The 17615-nt window shown below is 39.3% G+C and overlaps 1 protein-coding gene across 19 annotated transcripts in view; it reads left to right on the plus strand.

The window, feature by feature from the left end:
- Positions 1-17615, plus strand: part of PTK2 (protein tyrosine kinase 2) — a 191037-nt gene that overhangs the window by 58922 nt on the left and 114500 nt on the right. The window lies entirely within an intron of this gene.

A 17615-nucleotide genomic window follows, 5' to 3' on the forward strand; every position in this document is an offset into this window, starting at 1 on the left:
TCGGAAGTTGCCACCCCTATTATCCACCCCCCAAACCAGAGACAATAAGTAGCCACAGAGCATGCATTTATTACAATGAGAGGGTTGGACTTGAAATTGAGGCTTGACAATAGTTAGATGGACATGGGAAACTCACTCACGTGATAATCTTAACTTGCCCCCCGAGACATTAATATTTACCGTATTATAATCTAGGAGGTATTTGTATATTGGAGTTGTGGGCGTCAGTATACAGGAATTAAGCTCCAAATTCTGTTAGTAGCCAAAGAATCAAGTCTTCCTTAGATGGAAAACAACTAAAAGGTTGAGTGTTGCTGGTCGTAAGCATAACTTTCCTCGTGCTTGCTTTCATTTCAGTGTACTTTCTTTTTTGGAAGAGAAGCTGGCAGTGAAGTATTGCGTCACCGTAATCTTGGAGCACAGACAGGCTGTTACTTCAGAAGTTCAGGGCAAATGTATCTGAACTAAGGATTTGGTAGGCAGAGCTGATGATTAGTTGTCTTGGAAAAAAATAACGTTAAGTTTATTTAGAATTTTTATTGTCTCGTCATTTGGAGGACACACGAAGGAGCATTTAACACTGTCTTTGTCTTGCCTCCTTTCTGCACCTTGCTGAACTGTTCAGCTAAACTAGTATTTGCCACACATAGACGTATTATAGTAGCACACAGAGGAGAAATAACTTAGGAATGGGAGAACTTGGAACACCACACCCTGGTAATGTCTCACAAAGTACAGAACCTGTCAACTCTCGGGGGAATAATAGTTAATAAATAGTGAGTAACAGTAGCTGGAAACAAAGCTAAAACAGAGTGTGCTTTGTGCTTTGCTTTTAGTAAAACTTGTTTACCCTGAAGGGATAATAACAATGCCAGATCCTGCATGTCATAAATTGGAAAACAAAAGTATTAGATGAAATTTGGATTTGTCTCCTCAGAGTACTGTGAGGGTCAGGATGAAGGTACCTCTCAGAGAGTAACTTCTAAAAGCAGGGAACAAAAATCTTCTATAAGCAAAAGCAAGTAGTTGCCATCTGGTTGTTAAGGCTGGTTAGTATTGGGGTATCAGTTTTCCCCCTCTTGCTCCAGCCCCAGACGATGCCACAGCAGGGCTGGGGATGGCTGCCTTGGGCCACGATAAAAGGTATCGATTCCCCCCCACCCACTCCAGCAACTAAAATGAATGAAAAATAATCTCCGTCTTCCCCTGGTCACCTATGTTCTCAGAACCCAACTTCAGGGGAGATTGCCTATCCAGCCTCCTGTGCCCTGAAACACGGAGAGCAGCCCTGTAATCTCTCTTTATTCCTGTTGGGGGGAGAAGGGGGACACCAGGAGTTGCATAAGAGGACAAAGGCACCAGCGTCTTTGTGGCTGTCAATTGTAATGATTTCTAGAATAAGCTACATCTCAGGCTCCCCAAAAAATAGGACAGATGAGAAATAGCTTGAGCTATATTTGTCATTGAATGGTGGCCATGCCTTAGTCGATGATTACTCTGTGTACTGTTCACCGGCTTAACCTTAGGGAAATGAGACGGATCTGGCCTACTTTGATAAGGGCTGTGAGATATCTGCAGTCAAAGAAAGGTAATATATTAATGAGAGAAACATTTAGTTGGATATCTTTATGTTGGCTCTTTGGTTTTTCTGTTAAGGCTTCAGGTTACCTGCAGCAAAACCTGATAAAACTTCTAAAAGTATTTTATAACGTCTTAAAATGTGATCTTAATGCGTATGTTCTGTTATCCATAACTTCTTTCTAAGTGATCTGTTCTCTTTTGAATGGGACAGATTAAGCTTTCTCTGTATCAGGTGTGATCTCAGCAAACGTTTGTTCTCTGAAAAATGCTTTGAAATATTTCAGTGAGTCTGTGTTCATACAGAGCTTCTACTTTTTTTTTAGCATTCTTAAATCTAAAATCGTCAAATCTTCTTAGCGATAGCGCGGGATGACCTAATTGCAGCCAGTTCTGTGGCTCTGTCTGTAGGACTGCATCAAAGAATACGATCTTTGCTTGATTTATAAAGTACTTGCGTAGTCTGTGTTGACAGGTTTTTACCTCCTCTTCACGCTGAACTCCAGTCTAAGCAGTGTTACTGAATTCAGTAATTTAGTCTGGATCTGCACACTCCAGATTTCAGGATATTTTCATGGGTGAATGAAGGGAAAGTTCGTGTTTTGTTACTGGCATATTTCTTCTCAGAGTCTGTATTACTTTACTTTAGTAGTGATAGGAGTAAGACATTTTTGGCTGCTTCCTCCTCTCCCATTAAGTACTTTGAAACTTAAAATCTCTGGTCTTGTGGAATAAACATCCTCAAGCTCGGTTACAACTTCTGTGTCTTGATGCATAGGAGGGTAGTACTTGTTTCGCAGTTAAGTGCTAAAACTTTGTACTGGTATCATACTGGGATGTTTTCTTTCTGCCTTTAACAGCAGACTAGAAAGTAGTCATGGATCATTAAAGACTAACGTCTCTGAACTTCGCCAAGACTATTAATGGTATAATGTGTTGTACTTCGGCTTAAATACTTTTTTTGGTGAGCTTTTTCCCTGTGTTTGCTGTGAATTCCTGCCACGTTAACCCTACAGACTAACTCGGTGAAAGCAATCTAAATGTGACAGTTCAGGATAGTTGGGCAGCTCTGCTGTAGATCTGTGAATTATCCACCCCAAGGAGGAGAAAATTTATTGAATGACTTCCATGTAAAGAGCTCTGTTTAATCATTTATGAACAATTAGTTGACGTGATGTTAAATGTGTGTCACGCAAGTTAGTGCCGGCTGATCACAGTTCTTGAACTCAACCCTTCAGACCAACATGGAAGGGTCTACATTGGCTTAAGATAATCAAGCCCAATTCAGTCAAAAACCTTGTCTTGATTAAAATAACTGTTAAAAAATCTAAGCTTGGTGGCATTATGAAATATAATAATTCTACTGGGAAAGAATTTTGCCCTGTCTATCGCAATCTGTTAATGTTGCAATCTTTTTTTTAAAGAGATAAGCAGTTCCAAGTTAAATGTTGTTTTATTTTCTGGTGAGCCCTGCTGATTCAGGGAGTGTGTTCACATGGAACTTGCTGCTGTTCTGTTGAGTATAAGCAAGATAGTTGGATACATAAGAGAAAAGTTCAATGCTGTTTCTCCTTTGCCTCCCTAAGTCTTGCTGTTTTGCTAACAAGAGTGAAGATTTTCAGTCCAACAGACCCTCAGGTTTTTAGGTGAAAGGTAATCACTAAGAGGGACACGGTGGTAGAAAACAGAGTAAAGGAGGTTGCTGATACCATGAAGGTGGGCTGAGAAATAATCTCTAACCCGAGACTTCTATTTCTCTGATGCAAACACTGTATATATAACATAGAAATATAATTGCTCTTGTGTATTAGGAAAGGGAAAAAAGCCTTTCCGTTGGTGTGAGTGTTCTGCTGCATCTTCACAGTGGGTTTCAGTTGAGGTGACTGGAGGGAAGCACCCACTGTTGCACTTTTTGTGGATCTATAGGTGTAATTTGGGAATGCCTGAAGTGCTTTTTCCTTGGTGCCTGAGGGCATTACAACTCGGAAGAGTCTAGTCTGTCATTTGACAATCTGTTGTTGACTACATTGGTTACATCAGCTGTTTCCTTCCAAATCATAAACTTGCCTAAACTTTTGTTAAACTTGATTAACTTAGCTTCTTAAGCTGTGAGATTTGCAAATCGTAAAAAGCATCTCTGAATTCCTGAGTGCCTGGGTGGGGTTTTTTTGCAGTCTTTGTAGAAAAAAAGAAAAATAATGTTAATCTCATCAAACTAATTTAAAATTTAAAAACAGTTCATAGAATGGTTTGGGCTAGAAGGGACTTTAAAGATCATCTTGTTCCAACTCCCCTGCTGTGGGCAGGGACACCTTCCACTAGACCAGGTTTCTCAGAGTGTGATATTCCAGAAATGCCTGTGTATATTTGAAAGGAGAAAATAGTCTGGAAAAGCAGGAGGGAGTCTTCACTTCAGTGCTACAGCACAGCATGCAGAAGCATTGATATTCTTAAAAGCATACAGGAACTATGGAGCTAGGGGAGTACTGGTGTATTCCCATTAGGGTGATTTGTTCCTTATTCAAAGACTACTGGAATGGAAGATGGAGCTCAGATAGTTTTACAAGAAAGGAAAGTGATTGTTTTAAGGGCTGGGGGAGCATTTGGTGTTCCCTGGGTAATGGAGATGTGTGATCTTATCAATTGTAGCACCTGGTAATGAGCCAGTGAACCAGCTTGGAATTAAATTCTGAGTTGCCAGGGAAAACCTGAAACTTAAGTAAGGAAAACAAAATGTTTTAAATATCCTTTTAAAGATGCATTAGAAGAAGGCTGAGGAGCAAACTGTGGGAGTCAGCACTTAAGTGGATGTTGCCTTGATGGAAATAAGGCATTAAACTAAAAAGTGAATGGGGAGTTTGTGGCCCTAATAGCTTTCTTATTCGGTTTATATTTGAAATTTTTATTGCAAGTCTCATTGTGTGTATATATTTACTTTCTGTATGGAAAATACATATACAGACATGCATAATTTTCCTTGCCCAGTTAGCCTGGCAACAGTTGCAGTATTTCATCCTTAGATACTGAACATGATCTATTACCTGGTTTTGTGTTTTTAGCAAACACGATTCACTGGGCAACTGATCTTAATGCACAGCTTTATTGGAAGGACTGTGGTAGTGAAATTAGCTTTTATGAGGCTTTTTATGTTGCATTTTAAGAAATGTCTTGGCTTGTCTCAGTCCTTCACTTGTTGAAGTGTTGCTTATATAGAATAGTTGCACATTTGTGTCTTGTAAAAATTTTGATGTGCCAGCAGAGAGTATGTATTTTTCATTAATTATCTGAAAAAAAACCCTCACTAGTGTTCTTAAATTCATGACCTGACATGGATTTGTTCATGGTAATCTATTAAAAACTGGAGACATTTTAAATTAATATATGCTGTAACATTACAGTAGGCAAACCCTTAGAAGCTGCTGAATTCCATAACCTGGAACAGCAAACAAAAGCCAGACATAAGGAAATGTCTTTGTAACTGTTATATTAAAACAAACCTAAGTACAGGACATGATAAATGTATTTGATTATAGCAGTTATAAAAATGTTGTAGCATTCAGGAAGATTTTCATACCAACTTCCAGAATGAATGAGATCCCTGCAGTATCTCCTGTTGAATCCAGGTTGACAATTAATGGTGCCAGTTTTTCATGGTTATAAAGGATAGGGGTTGCTGAGGTTATGGAGGTAACTGGTGGTTGCCCAGCACTTAAGTGACATAAAGGCAAAGGGTTGGATTTTCCTCTTCTGATATTTAATGTAGCTTAGCATAGATGTTATGAAAAGTATTTCTGTGTGCATTCAATCCTGCTGAGTCATTTCATTGAAAATCATCTGTAAACAAACTCCTTTTATTTCTCTATTTATTTACTTATTTGGTAGCCAAGGTTTGTTACTTTGCCAGAAGAGAGATTGCTTAATCCTTTTCCCAAGCACCTTCATTGCCTTCTGAAATAGTGTTTCCTCTGCCAGTGATTTCACATCCATAAAACTGGGCACTGGGGGTTTTGGTTGAATTTTTTATTTAAATTGGACTCACTCTGTGAATTAAGTGTTGTCCCATGCTGTATTGAGGAAATGTCTGAGGAAAAACAGCTTTTCCCATGGCCTAGGTCTTCTCATCTTCAGTAAATACGGGAGGAAAATCAGCGTGTGTGACTTTGAGTTCTGCCGTGACTTGGTACAGCTGCTCGGCAACTGAACACGTCAGTGGTGAGCTGTACAGGGTGTCACATCAACAGGTCACAAACATCATAAACGGAGATGTGAGTGGCATTTTGAGACTGAAAGCCAAACTTTGACTTCAGTCTGGTGTGCTGGAGAACTAAAAGTAAAACCAGACTTTCCGTACTTGAACAATCCTTCTTGGTAAAGCTGAATTAATTATTGCCAGTGTTTGGTCATGGATCCCAATACTGGCTGAGTTTTCTAATAACCATATGAAGATAATGGTAGCAAAGAACAGTTTCATCACAAGTGGTTGCAGGGTGAGTAACGGTCTGTGGTCCTCCTAAATCTTTATTTCTAGGAAGGAGGGTAGGAAGGAATTGGGTGTGTTCCCAAAGCTTCTCAGCTGACTTTGGAAGATAAGGGCTCTTCTCATAGGCTTTCTGCTCTTATGGTTGCAATTCAGCAATGATCTGTTGTCCTTGCTGCTGTGGTGAGATACAAGGAATCATATTCCTGAAATCCTAGTGTATTCAACTCAAAGGGGGTTTTGTCTGGCCTGTGACACGATGGTTGGTCAAGATAATCTGGAGAATTGCAACAAAGATACTTTAAAGTAGAGCAACCTTTTTGATTTGATCCTAACAAATGATTCCCATACAACAACTTGCATTGCCAGGGACCTGAACAGCAGCTTTTTGTCCATTCAGGTGTTTGATTGCAGCGGTTTGGACTCGTCCTGGCAGAGTTAAAAGGTCTCTGAGCGATGGCTGTATGTAGCTGTACCTGTCCAACGGGAGCATATTTGAGCTGCAGATTCCATTCCAAGGCATCACTCAGGTGACAGGGAGCTGTGTGTCTGTTCTTATTCCAGTGATAATTCCTGTATTATGTTTATGTGAGCAGGAAATAAATTACGATTTGCCCTCTGAGCTATTCTGAGCACGGTGCCCTCTGGCACGGAGGTGGGATGGGCAGATAATGGTGGTGCCTGTCAGGTCAATAAGTTAATGTTTTATCAACTATCTGCAGGTTTAGCAGAAGGTAGGCTTTTCTGTGTGTGTTTCTGAACCTGAAATTAAGGGGATTTTGTTCTAGTTATAATTTGGAGAACTTAATGCCTGGGGTTTTCTGTCCATAGGAGAATGTCATATGGTCATAGAATGGTTTGGGTTGGAAGGAATCTCCAAGATCATCTTGTTTCAATCCCTGTGCCATGGGCAGGGACACCTTCCGACTGTCCCAGGTTGCTCCAAGCCCCATCCAACCTGGCCTTGAACACTTTCAGGGATGGGGCAGCCACAGCTTCTCTGGGCAACCTGTGCCAGTGTCTCACCATCCTCACAGGAAAGGATTTCTTCCTTTTCTACCCTTGAGATGAAAGATTTTCCCCTTTGTAATTTTGGTTTGCTTTCATATTTTTATATATATACACAGTATTTCATAGAGTATATAATATAAAATACAAAGTGTATTGCATACTATATATATGATTTTATAGACATAATATATATAAACTGAATATGTGGATGCAAGGTATAATCAGTGCTTTGGAAGGAAAACTTGTTCTTTTTTCCAGAGTAATTTTGGGAGCGGTGTAGGCTCTGGTTTTATCTGATGCTGAACAAACTTTTTGCTGGTTTTGGAGGCACTTGATGTAGTTTTACTGGAAGAAGCTGTGCGACCTGCATTGGCAGTGGTGTTGGACTTCCATGTTTGAAGTACCAAGTTTGCACATCTAAATATAATTCAGATATCTTTTGTCAGTCTGGAGGTGCAATAAAATTTCATTTGGAATATTGCTCTTACCTGTCACATCTCGCTTGAGAACTCTGGATGTGGTACATTTGTGCAGTTTAAGTACAGTGTCCTACACTGATGAAAACCAAGGTGTTACAGTAGGAACAGCAGCACTTGCTGTGGCTGCCTAATAATTTTGGTGGTAAACCCTCCTTCAGGTCATCTTCTGTTCGGAATTATCAGAGTCCTTGTTGCTCCTGCTGAAATCAGTCTGGAATGTCAAAAATTGCTCATCCCTAAAATTTGAAGGGAAAGTATTTGTGCTGTTTCTGTGTCCGGTCTGTTCTGCAAGGGAGCAGTGACTGTTGGAGACAGGAGTGGGAATGAGCTGGGAGTAAGAATTATCTGAAATCAGGAACAAGGACACCCTGGATACTCCTGGATACACAGCAAGGTCATGTCCATTATTCCTGTTTCATACTGTAGGAAAAGCAGGGCAAGTTACAGCACACTAATGTTTATCCAGTATAGAAAAGCAAAGGCAGCCACTCACCTCTGTTTAATCCAGATTTATCTCCAGTTTGATTTTTCTTATGTTTAAACCACAGTCAAGCCAAAGTAAAGTAAACCAGGGTTTGGATGTAAAAATCTCAGGAAGAAGAAAAAAAAACAACATCAAAACAGGGGAAAACCTCTTGTATTTGAAACTGGTTGTAAGATGGGATCGTACTTGGGTCTGCATTTATGAGTAAAGAGAGAGGTCAGCAGTAGTGGCTTAAGAATGTTATGTTCAGGTATCTGAAGTTACTTGTGTGGCTGCCATGGCTTGTGCATCTTCAGAAGGAGAAATGAAGGCAGCTTTGAAACTTCCACTCACAACTCTCGTGTCTTTCTGCAGCATGATTTTGGGCAATTCAGAGAAGTTTAGCGTGAGCACAGTATTTAGACAATACTTAGACAAGTAAAATCAAGAGGTAGAATAACAAATCTCACCTTAAAATGGTTTTTCACATCTGCCAAAAAGAATAATTTTATTTTAAAGATTAGTGAATGATGCTTTAATCCAGTCAGTGTTTTCCTGCTCAGTGATAGGAATATAAACAAGAGGTTGAGTAAACTTCAGTTTTTTGAATAATGCTACATTTTGGGGAGTGGGAGCCATTCCCTTTCCCTGGTGTGGATGATGCCTGCACAGAGGACTTGACAGAATTTTGCTTCTATCTGTGGTACCTGTGATGCTTCAGCCCTAGAATAATCATACAAAGCAGTAGTTAATCTATAACTTTTTGTGAGTTATTGGCATAAAATTCTTGAAGGGAATATTTTCCCTTCTTTTATTAAGACTTCCTTTGCTCTATATATCCAGTTTACACTCAGATTATTAATGTTGCTCCAATTTTTTGGGGAATGGGAGTAAAAATACACCGGTTTGCTTCTTTTCTCTGCTAGGAAAAGTATTTCTCAGATCAGGCAGTAGGTGGGACGGGAGCTGTTGCCCTTCTGTTGTTGCAAGGACAGTAATGTAATAAAGTTGCTTGTAAAATGTGTCCTTTGTGACCGACTGGGCAGTTTTTGCAGGGCCGGGTCCTTTCAGGTGTTGAAAGCCTCCTCCTTCCTTTATCCCCATGCACGTACATATTCCAGCTCTCACCACCTGTCCATAAACATCTTGTGTATTCACATCTGACATTCTCCTGGAAACCCACAGGGATGGCCATTGCCTTGCAAAATTAAGGCTGTACTGAGGGAAATGGGTGGATCTTGAACGCTTTAGGTTGTTGATTTGTTAATTATCGCCTGTGTTTTCTTTGACATCGGTGGTATGGTGTAATTTGGCACTGCATTTTTAGATGGCCTGTTATTTTTGGGTTTAATTACTACTTATTTGTGGTTTTTTTCCCTTTACTCGAACTCCTTTCACGACAGAGAGATGCTGTTTGTTTTATCACTGTGAACTGTTTTGTTTAGCATGTAAGAGTAGATTATATAAATGTTATAATAACTTGATTTATAGTTCAGAGCTTTCTGTCAAAACAGCATGTTCTTAGGAATACTCCCAGCATAATTTGTTGTCTCTCTTTAATCTTAATTTTGTTGCATTGAAACAAGCAAACAAGTAATTTAAGCCTCTCTGCAAGATGTCCTGAAAGAATTGACAAACTCTATCTGAAATAATTACTTTGTAAATAGACCTTATGTTGCTGTACACCTTTGTTAAATGCCTTTTAAAGCATTAGGGTAAATCTGTAAGTTTAATATATGCTGTGCAGAAATATGTTCCCTTTTTTAAATTAGGCTCTGAAAGAATGAATCCAGTTCTAAAATGATGGCTTATATCTGGAAAGTAAGAAGCAGTGTCTTTTTTTTCCTGGACATTTGTCCGAATTATAAAAGCATCAACTCTTATTTTAGTGAGTTTTTTATATCAAGTGTTTTATAGAATTTAACAATGAAGGCAGACGCTCCAGTGAAAAATATTCTCTCCTTTTTTACTATTACTGTTGCAATGACTAAATTGCAATATGCAAGAGAAGATGGATAAGAGATGTTTTTAAGAAATAACCTTGTATATCATAAAAGTGAAGTAAATAGAAACTGAACCAGGCTTTTGTTTGGTTTTGGTATTAGTTGTCTTTGTCTCCATAATCTTTATGCTGTGAGTTTCTTTTTATTAATTAAAAGTGAAGAATCTCGAGTTGTCTGGTTTTAAGAAAAAAAATGGAGAATGGGTTGGCACTGAGGAAAATCTTCCACAGTTCGAGAGAAATCTCAATCTGATGAAGGAATCTTGAAAGAAATTCAGCTTTCTGACCTTGAGCCTGGTAGAGCATCGTTAAAATATGTGGATAAATGGGAGTGGGCTGTGCTGCAGCTTTGGCAGTGAGGAAGCATGCCAGGATTAGTTCCTGAAGGGTTTTTTTTCTTACAGCATCACCCTTGTGTGTATCTCACTTCTGCTGTGAGTACAGCAGTGTCACAGTCTGTGCAGCTCAAGTTCTTGCTGTGAAAAATACATTTTTCCACAAGTAGAATGGAAAAGGGATGTTTTCAGTCTCTTAATTAACTGACATCCTAAATAAGGAATTAACGTTGCACATTAATGAGTCAGAATTTGCTCTTTCTTTTAAAACTTTTCAATTGTAGTAAGTGAAGGATGGTGGCTTGAGGGTGTTTGTTAAGGGAGTTGGTCTTTATTTTTATTTTTTTAAATTTTTATTTGTTTTGCCTAGAGGGATAGAGTAAACCATGAAGTCTCATCAAGTATGCTGCTCTGTACTCTTTGTATTAGCAAAGTATTCTTCTGTTCACCTCTTAAAGTGGGAAAACTAATTTCCTTCTGGAGTGTGAAAATCGTTTGCAGCTTATTTCTTTGGAGCAAATCGTATTAACTCTTAATGTCTCAGATTTTCCTCCGAATAGTGTTGTCTTTGACAGAAGAAAATAATTGCGTTTTGAGTGAGCTTTTCTCTTTGAATTCCTGTCAGCCACGAGACTCACTCGCTCTGTGAATATTCTGCAGCTGATTAAAATGTAACGGAATCATGCTTCCGACAAATGCTGAGCATCTTTAAAGACCATACTTTGACATTTACAAAATATTGAGAAATAATTAGACGTTAGTTGTGCTTATGCTGCCGTTGACTGTGCCAGGCATATCTCAAATTAACCTCTTCCTTTACATTTCATTGTAGTTACTTGTTCTGTCCTGTGTTCAAATGGTCTCTGGACAAAAAGAAGCACAGCATTATCTGCTGAAAGTAACTACCACCTCTTCAAATCCCAGTCCCTGGCTGGAGACCTGTAGATGGTGCCATGATAGTGAACTCTCAGGTGCTTTGTTGATTTTGGTGCAAATTACAGGTGCTCATCACCGGCTTCCTGGTATCCCATGCAAACAAACCCTACTTGTTTATCCTGTTCTCTGGGAATTCCATCCACTTCTGCCTGTGTTAAAGATTTTTGAGTTGATAAATGGCTTTAAAGGATGAGGAAGAAAAGAAGGTTAAAGTTGAAAATGACACTCAAATTGCTAATATTGGTATTTTAACCAAATTATTTTTGCTTTCTTTAATCATTACAGTGGAATATTTCCTGTTCCTCTCCTACCTCTGGCCCGTCCTCCCTTTATCTCTCTTCACCTCTCTCTTGACCAGGTGTTGAAAACCATTAAATGGTAAATAGTTTGGTGTCAGAGGCTCAGAGCTGTGAGATTTGGACTGTTGAACACCAAGCAAAACTAAACCCCCACCCACCCCCAAAGCCAGAAAACAAGAAGCCTGGACTGATCTCTTTTGTCTTAAGAGAAAAATCATTTAAACAGCACCAGGAGGACACAGAAGGGAATCAAGGGCTGCAGAGTTGGGAAAAGTGGAGGAGGAAACCCTTGGCAGGAAGGAAAGGAGGGTAGTAAGTTCTGCAGCTTTGGCAGCAGCAAGGGCAAATTATTAAGTTGGTGAAGCCACCCGTGGTGACAACTTACTTGCTTTGACAAATTAACTCAAGCCTCTATCCAAATACACTCTTCAGAAATAATCAAAGATCAATCCTGTAGCTTCTTACAGAGGCAGATCTGAGAAACCAGAAAAATTCCCTTAATGATATTTCACCATTAACTCTACATGAGAACTTGAAGTGTGTGCAAGAAAGTATTTTATGTTTTAAAAAAAAAAACCCTCAGAAAATATTGCATGAGTGATGGGACATCTTTAACTTAATTGGGCTTTTTTTAACATACATATATGAACCTTTTTAAGGATCAGAATCCACAGTGTAGGCTTTTTGGATGCTTTCATAGATGTGCTTTTTTCCTAGAATAGTTTTATTTTCTGATTTGTTCTATCATAAAAATGTTATTTGAGTTCTTTTAGTTTTCTGACTTTATGTCAGTCTTTTCCAAGCCTGGAAGTCATCATCTTGCACTGGCAACTATTGACTTGATAAATGTAGTCTATAAAACATGTCTCTTCATCTGAACTTTTTGGAAGCACTAATGGTCATATTGGACCTGTTGTAATGAGGAGAAAACAGACTGGAGCACCTCTGCTCTGGAGACAGACTGAGAGAGTTGCAGTTGTTCATTCTGGATAAGAAAAGGCTCCAGGGAGGTCTTGGAGCACCTTCCAGTACCTAAAGGGGCTCCAAGAGAGCTGGAGAGGGACTTTTTACAAGGGCATGGACTGATAGGACAAGGGGGAATGGCATTGTGGTATTGAAGGAGGGCAAGTTTAGATTAGATATCATGAAGAAATTCTTTACTGTGAGGGTAGTGAGGCACTGGAACAGGTTTCTCAGAAAAGTTGTGGCTGCCCCATCCCTGGAAATGTCCAAGGCCGGGTCGGACGGGGCTCTGAGCACCCTGATCTAGTGGAAGGTGTCCCTGCCCATGGCAGAGGTTTGGAATGAGATGAGAAGAGGTCGGTTTTTCATTTTGTCTCTAGCTACTGTGAGGTGGTTATTTTAAGATAAATGTAAGTGTATTAGGAGCACAGGTTGCCAATATATAAAACCTCTACTTCCTGAAGTTCACGTGCGAACATGTTTTAGTTGCCAGAACCTTTTGTGTTTTCAGATTGTGTTTTCAGGCCAAGTACAATTCAGCATTTAAAAACTGGACATGTTGAAATAGCCCCTCCTCACCCCAAATTAATATTCCTGTATGTTCTAATAGGGGCTGAAGGAAGATGGATTGATAGCTCTGTGTGTGGTGTTGGCTTATGGAGGTGTCTTGTTTGTGTAACACCAACTTAATTTATTACCACCTGCTGTTTCTGCAAATGGTGAGATTGTCACACACAAATTGCATATTTCATCACTGTGATGATGGGAATTGATTTATTGTTTCAGGGAAATAATTGAGTAGAATAAAGATGCACTATAAAGTAAGTTTCATCTTTATGAGCTTCTTAATACCTGTTCATGATCAAATATGTTATAAAAAGATGCAGTAAATTCTTGTGGGGGTAGTGAAACCTTTACTTGATGTCTTCAGGTTTGCCCCAGTTTCTTAACCATGAAGATGTTAAACAAGTCACCCCTTATCTCCAGTGGTACCCTCCCTGATGAGGGCACACACTGGTGGTTTGGTAGATCTGTGCTCATGTCTATGCTCATTCGCCCGCTGATGGGTTGTCAAAGAATGTGCCAAAACTGAATTTCGCTGCTGTTTTTGAAATGCGTAGCAGTTGAATCAGATATTTCTGATATTTCTGCCCCCATTCCATGTTGTTTGAAATTAGATAACTGTCAGTAAGTACTGAATATCTGGATTTTCTCAGGTGGGATGAGGTGGACCGAGCAGTCGCTCTCATGGAAGAGGCTGACGCTGGTTGTGGCAGAGGCTGTGTTGGGTTTATTGCTCATGCACTGCAAAGCACGATGTGGTTCTGACCCAGGGTGTCCCCTGCCATGGGAGGCTGGAAAATGGTGCCACATACCATGATCGAGTATTCTTGAGGTGTTCGTGCTTGATTTCTTCCACAATTTGAAGTGACAAAACCAATGAACATTCATTGTAGCAAAACTTGTCTTGCTGTAGGGAATTGAACCCAGGTCTTCCAGGTTCCAATTAACTTTTCTGCCACAGACCGATATTTTATCCTTTCAAGTATTAGGTTTCTCTTCCTTTGTTGAAGGAAGCCCTAAAGTAAATGTAGTTCAACTGATTAATACCAGTTGAAATGGCTTTTTTCCCTCGTTTAAAAACTCAAGAAGTGATTCAGTTGGAAGTAGAATGGTCTAATCGCAAGTGTTACCTTCTTCAGCTCAGAAGTTTTAACTTTTTTCATGGTTTTTATCTCATTCAAAGCCAAGTCTTTGGCTGATCTGAGGTATGTGCTTGAGATGGTTATAGAAAAAAGAAAATTAAATCATTTTTCTAGCATCAGTACTTTGGCAAGTGGTTGTCTTTTTCCTGTCCCCGCTTACTGCACATTGAGGAAACACCCAAAACAAACATTCTGAACCCACTTTAAGTGGTAATCAAGTTACCTAAGTGAGAGCTTTCCCTTAAAATTGTGACTTCCTTAATCAGGACCTTTGGTATTTTAAACATGCTTTAATTAATGTAAACTCAAGGAAGGTTCAGTAATCCTGTGTTAGTACACTGGTGGTAAATGAGTGAAAGATACCTTTGGTGGAGGCCAAGGGTGTTTTCCTGGATGATGCCAGTTTTCAGAGCTTTTCAGTGTTGATGGTTCTTTTCAGGGACTTAATGGAACATTCACTGGAAGACAAAAATCAGTAGCATCAACTTCAATGGGATTAAATTAAAAAGAGCAAAGGCAGTGAATGCCCTTCCCAGTAGTTGTGTAGTGTGGAAGTCCCTGATTTTGAGGGGACAGGGAATGTGTCCAAGGAAGAATTCCAGCTGCATTGAAGTTGTGAGTGCAAGGACACAGGTCCTGGGTTTAGTTTCAGCCCTACACATGATGTCAAGAGCATAAAGAAATATGGAATCATTGATATTGACTCCAGAAGTCTTGAGAGGGCTCTGATGTTCTTAGTGGATGATTGTTTTAAATTGCCTTTCTAAGGCTGTATGAAGTTGTGCATGATTTTGGGGTGTTTCTTCTTGGTTTGTGGTTTGTTTGGTTTTTTTCCTACTAAAAAAATCTTAATGTATGTATAAATTGTGTATCTATCTGCCTCTAGCTTGACTTAGCCAGAGTACTGAGACTTATTAATCATCATAGTAGGGACTTGGACTTGTGATCGTGTCAGTACATGAATCCTGGAGGCCACCAACTGATTCCTCACCAGACACGATGCCTTTACTTGTCTGTTAAGTCAAATAGCTCATTTGGGAAAGTTTTGCCTCTCTTCTTTGATAGGTTAAGCTAATTCTGCTTATGCTTCTTTGGGGGCAGGAAATGGAGATTGCCGGGCTAGTGAATGGTGTTGCTGGCGTCTGGATCCTCAAACATAGCACAGAGCCTTGAGGAGCCAAGAGAATTGATTGCCAAGGGGATCCAAGGGAATATCACTACCTAGTCCAGTGTTCAGCATCTTATGTGAGAATGCAAAGAGACAAATGGTACATGCCCAGTTCCAGCTATGAAAATCACTGATATTTGTGTGTGTGTGTGTGTGTAGATAACACTGAAGGATCATCTCAAAAAGCTTGTGATAGGAAAATTATTGTGGTCAGCCTACACTGAACTTCCATTCAGTCAATTGAATAAGAATCACTTTATTCATAATTTCTACTTATATACCAAAGGCTGTAATTACTGGCTTTGGAAAACACTCGGGCCATATGAGGCTTGAGGAAAATTTTTTACAGGTCATTGAATTTTGTAATAGGCCGTTGTCATGCTGTTCCTCTTGGTCACTTAAGTGCCTTTTATCTGATGGTTAAAACTATTAAGGGGGATTAACCATTAAAAGACAGTTGGAACATTTTGAATTATAGACAATAATGTAAAACTAGGAAAGGCAGGGTTCAAGTCAAGTGATAGCCAAACCCAAATGTGATACTGCACAGCTAGAATACCTTACTGCTCTCCTCACTGCCTCTAGTTTCAAGTCATTCTAGTTTTTAATTTCTGAGATCCACACTTGCATCATCACCAGTTCTCATGAGTTTTACTGCTCTAGAAGGACAGTAAACTCTTCCTGCTTGTATTTACTTCTAAAGGTGTTTAGAAGAAGAGCTTGTGTTTTGCATGGCCTCCATGGAGCAGCATTTCAGTCAGGAGAATTAGAAAAGGTTATTTGAATTCATACAGCTCACTTCGGTCTCTTGTTTTGATGTTCATAGGAAGGGCTACTGCCAACCAGTAGTATGGCTTCAAAATAGATTTAATAATAATAATAAAAAATAAAATTTAATTTTAACCTTTATTTTAAAACTGCACATTTATTACTTGCTCATTTCTGTGGTGCCTCTTGAAAGAAAACTGCACCCCTGTAATTCTCTAGAGCTTGCTAGAAGCAAGCAACAGCAAATGCAAGGGAAGATTAGTGTTTACTTGGATTTCAGTGGTGCCGAGGGACTACAGTGAAAGTTCAGAGTGCTATTGAGAAATTAGGCAAGTATCTAACTGGATACCATGTTCTAATTAAAGCATGTACAGACATTGATTTTCTTGTATTCCCAATACAACTCATGTTTCCTCACTATTAAATTTTTAACATTAAAAATAGAAAATGGTGCCAACTCCAAAGGGAATTGCTGGTAGTGCATATTATGCAACGTTTCAATAAAATTGGGTTAAACTGAGTGTTTAAGGTACCTTAGGGCTTAATCCTGTGGGATTTTTAGTGAGAAGGGTGGGTAATGTTTTCAATGTCACAGGGTGGACAGTGAGCAAGACATCTTGGGAATTTGAAAAGTTGCTGCTTGACACTACAAATAGTTCAACCTCTTGTCAGGTCACTGAAACTTTTCTCTATCCCTTCATCCCAAGGTGCAGCTTCCCAAGTAACAGCTACTACTTCCCTGGCACTCAGCAAAAGGCACTCACAAGTCCTCGAGCAGCCTCTGTCCATAGCAGCGGTATGGGGAATGTGCCCTTGTTTCATTTAATTCAGGCAATACACTTATTTATGAATTTATTTTTTGCTGAGTTACACTTGTCTTTGTGTTTAACAGGCCCAAGGTTGTCGTACTGCTTTGGTTCATGTGGGTCTTGTAGTTCACAGTCTCTGAATTCTTCCTTTATGCTCCCCTGAAGGTTTAATCTCCTAGAACATTGATATAATTGAAATAAGTTTTCCCATACTGGCAACTTGTATTGCTAAACTTGTTTTGAATTTGGTCTGTATTACCTTTGAACTGTTGAAACATAGAATTAGTAACTGTTCAGGCAATATTCCCTGAGGGGAAGGGGAAATGGAATTGCCAGTACTGTTTTTCCATTTCATATTGATACACTGAAATACTTGGTGAGTCAATTTAGGCAAAAATAGATAATAAGAACTCGATTTTAAAATTGTTTTAATGTGTCTGGCTTTATACTTTGACCTGGGAGCCTTGATAAATGCTTTTAGCTGCAAATATTATACTTAAAAATACCTATTTTATCTGGAGGAGTGAGGAGAGAGCAGTGACCGGGGGGGATCAAAGAAGAGGCAGCAAGAGAAATAAATAAATGCCTTCTTGAATGTAGTCATAGCAAATATTACCAATA

The sequence above is a fragment of the Pipra filicauda genome, unplaced genomic scaffold (genome assembly GCF_003945595.2).
Source record: "Pipra filicauda isolate LSUMZ 115617 unplaced genomic scaffold, ASM394559v2 scaffold251_size2273266_pilon, whole genome shotgun sequence".
NCBI lineage: Eukaryota > Metazoa > Chordata > Aves > Passeriformes > Pipridae > Pipra > Pipra filicauda.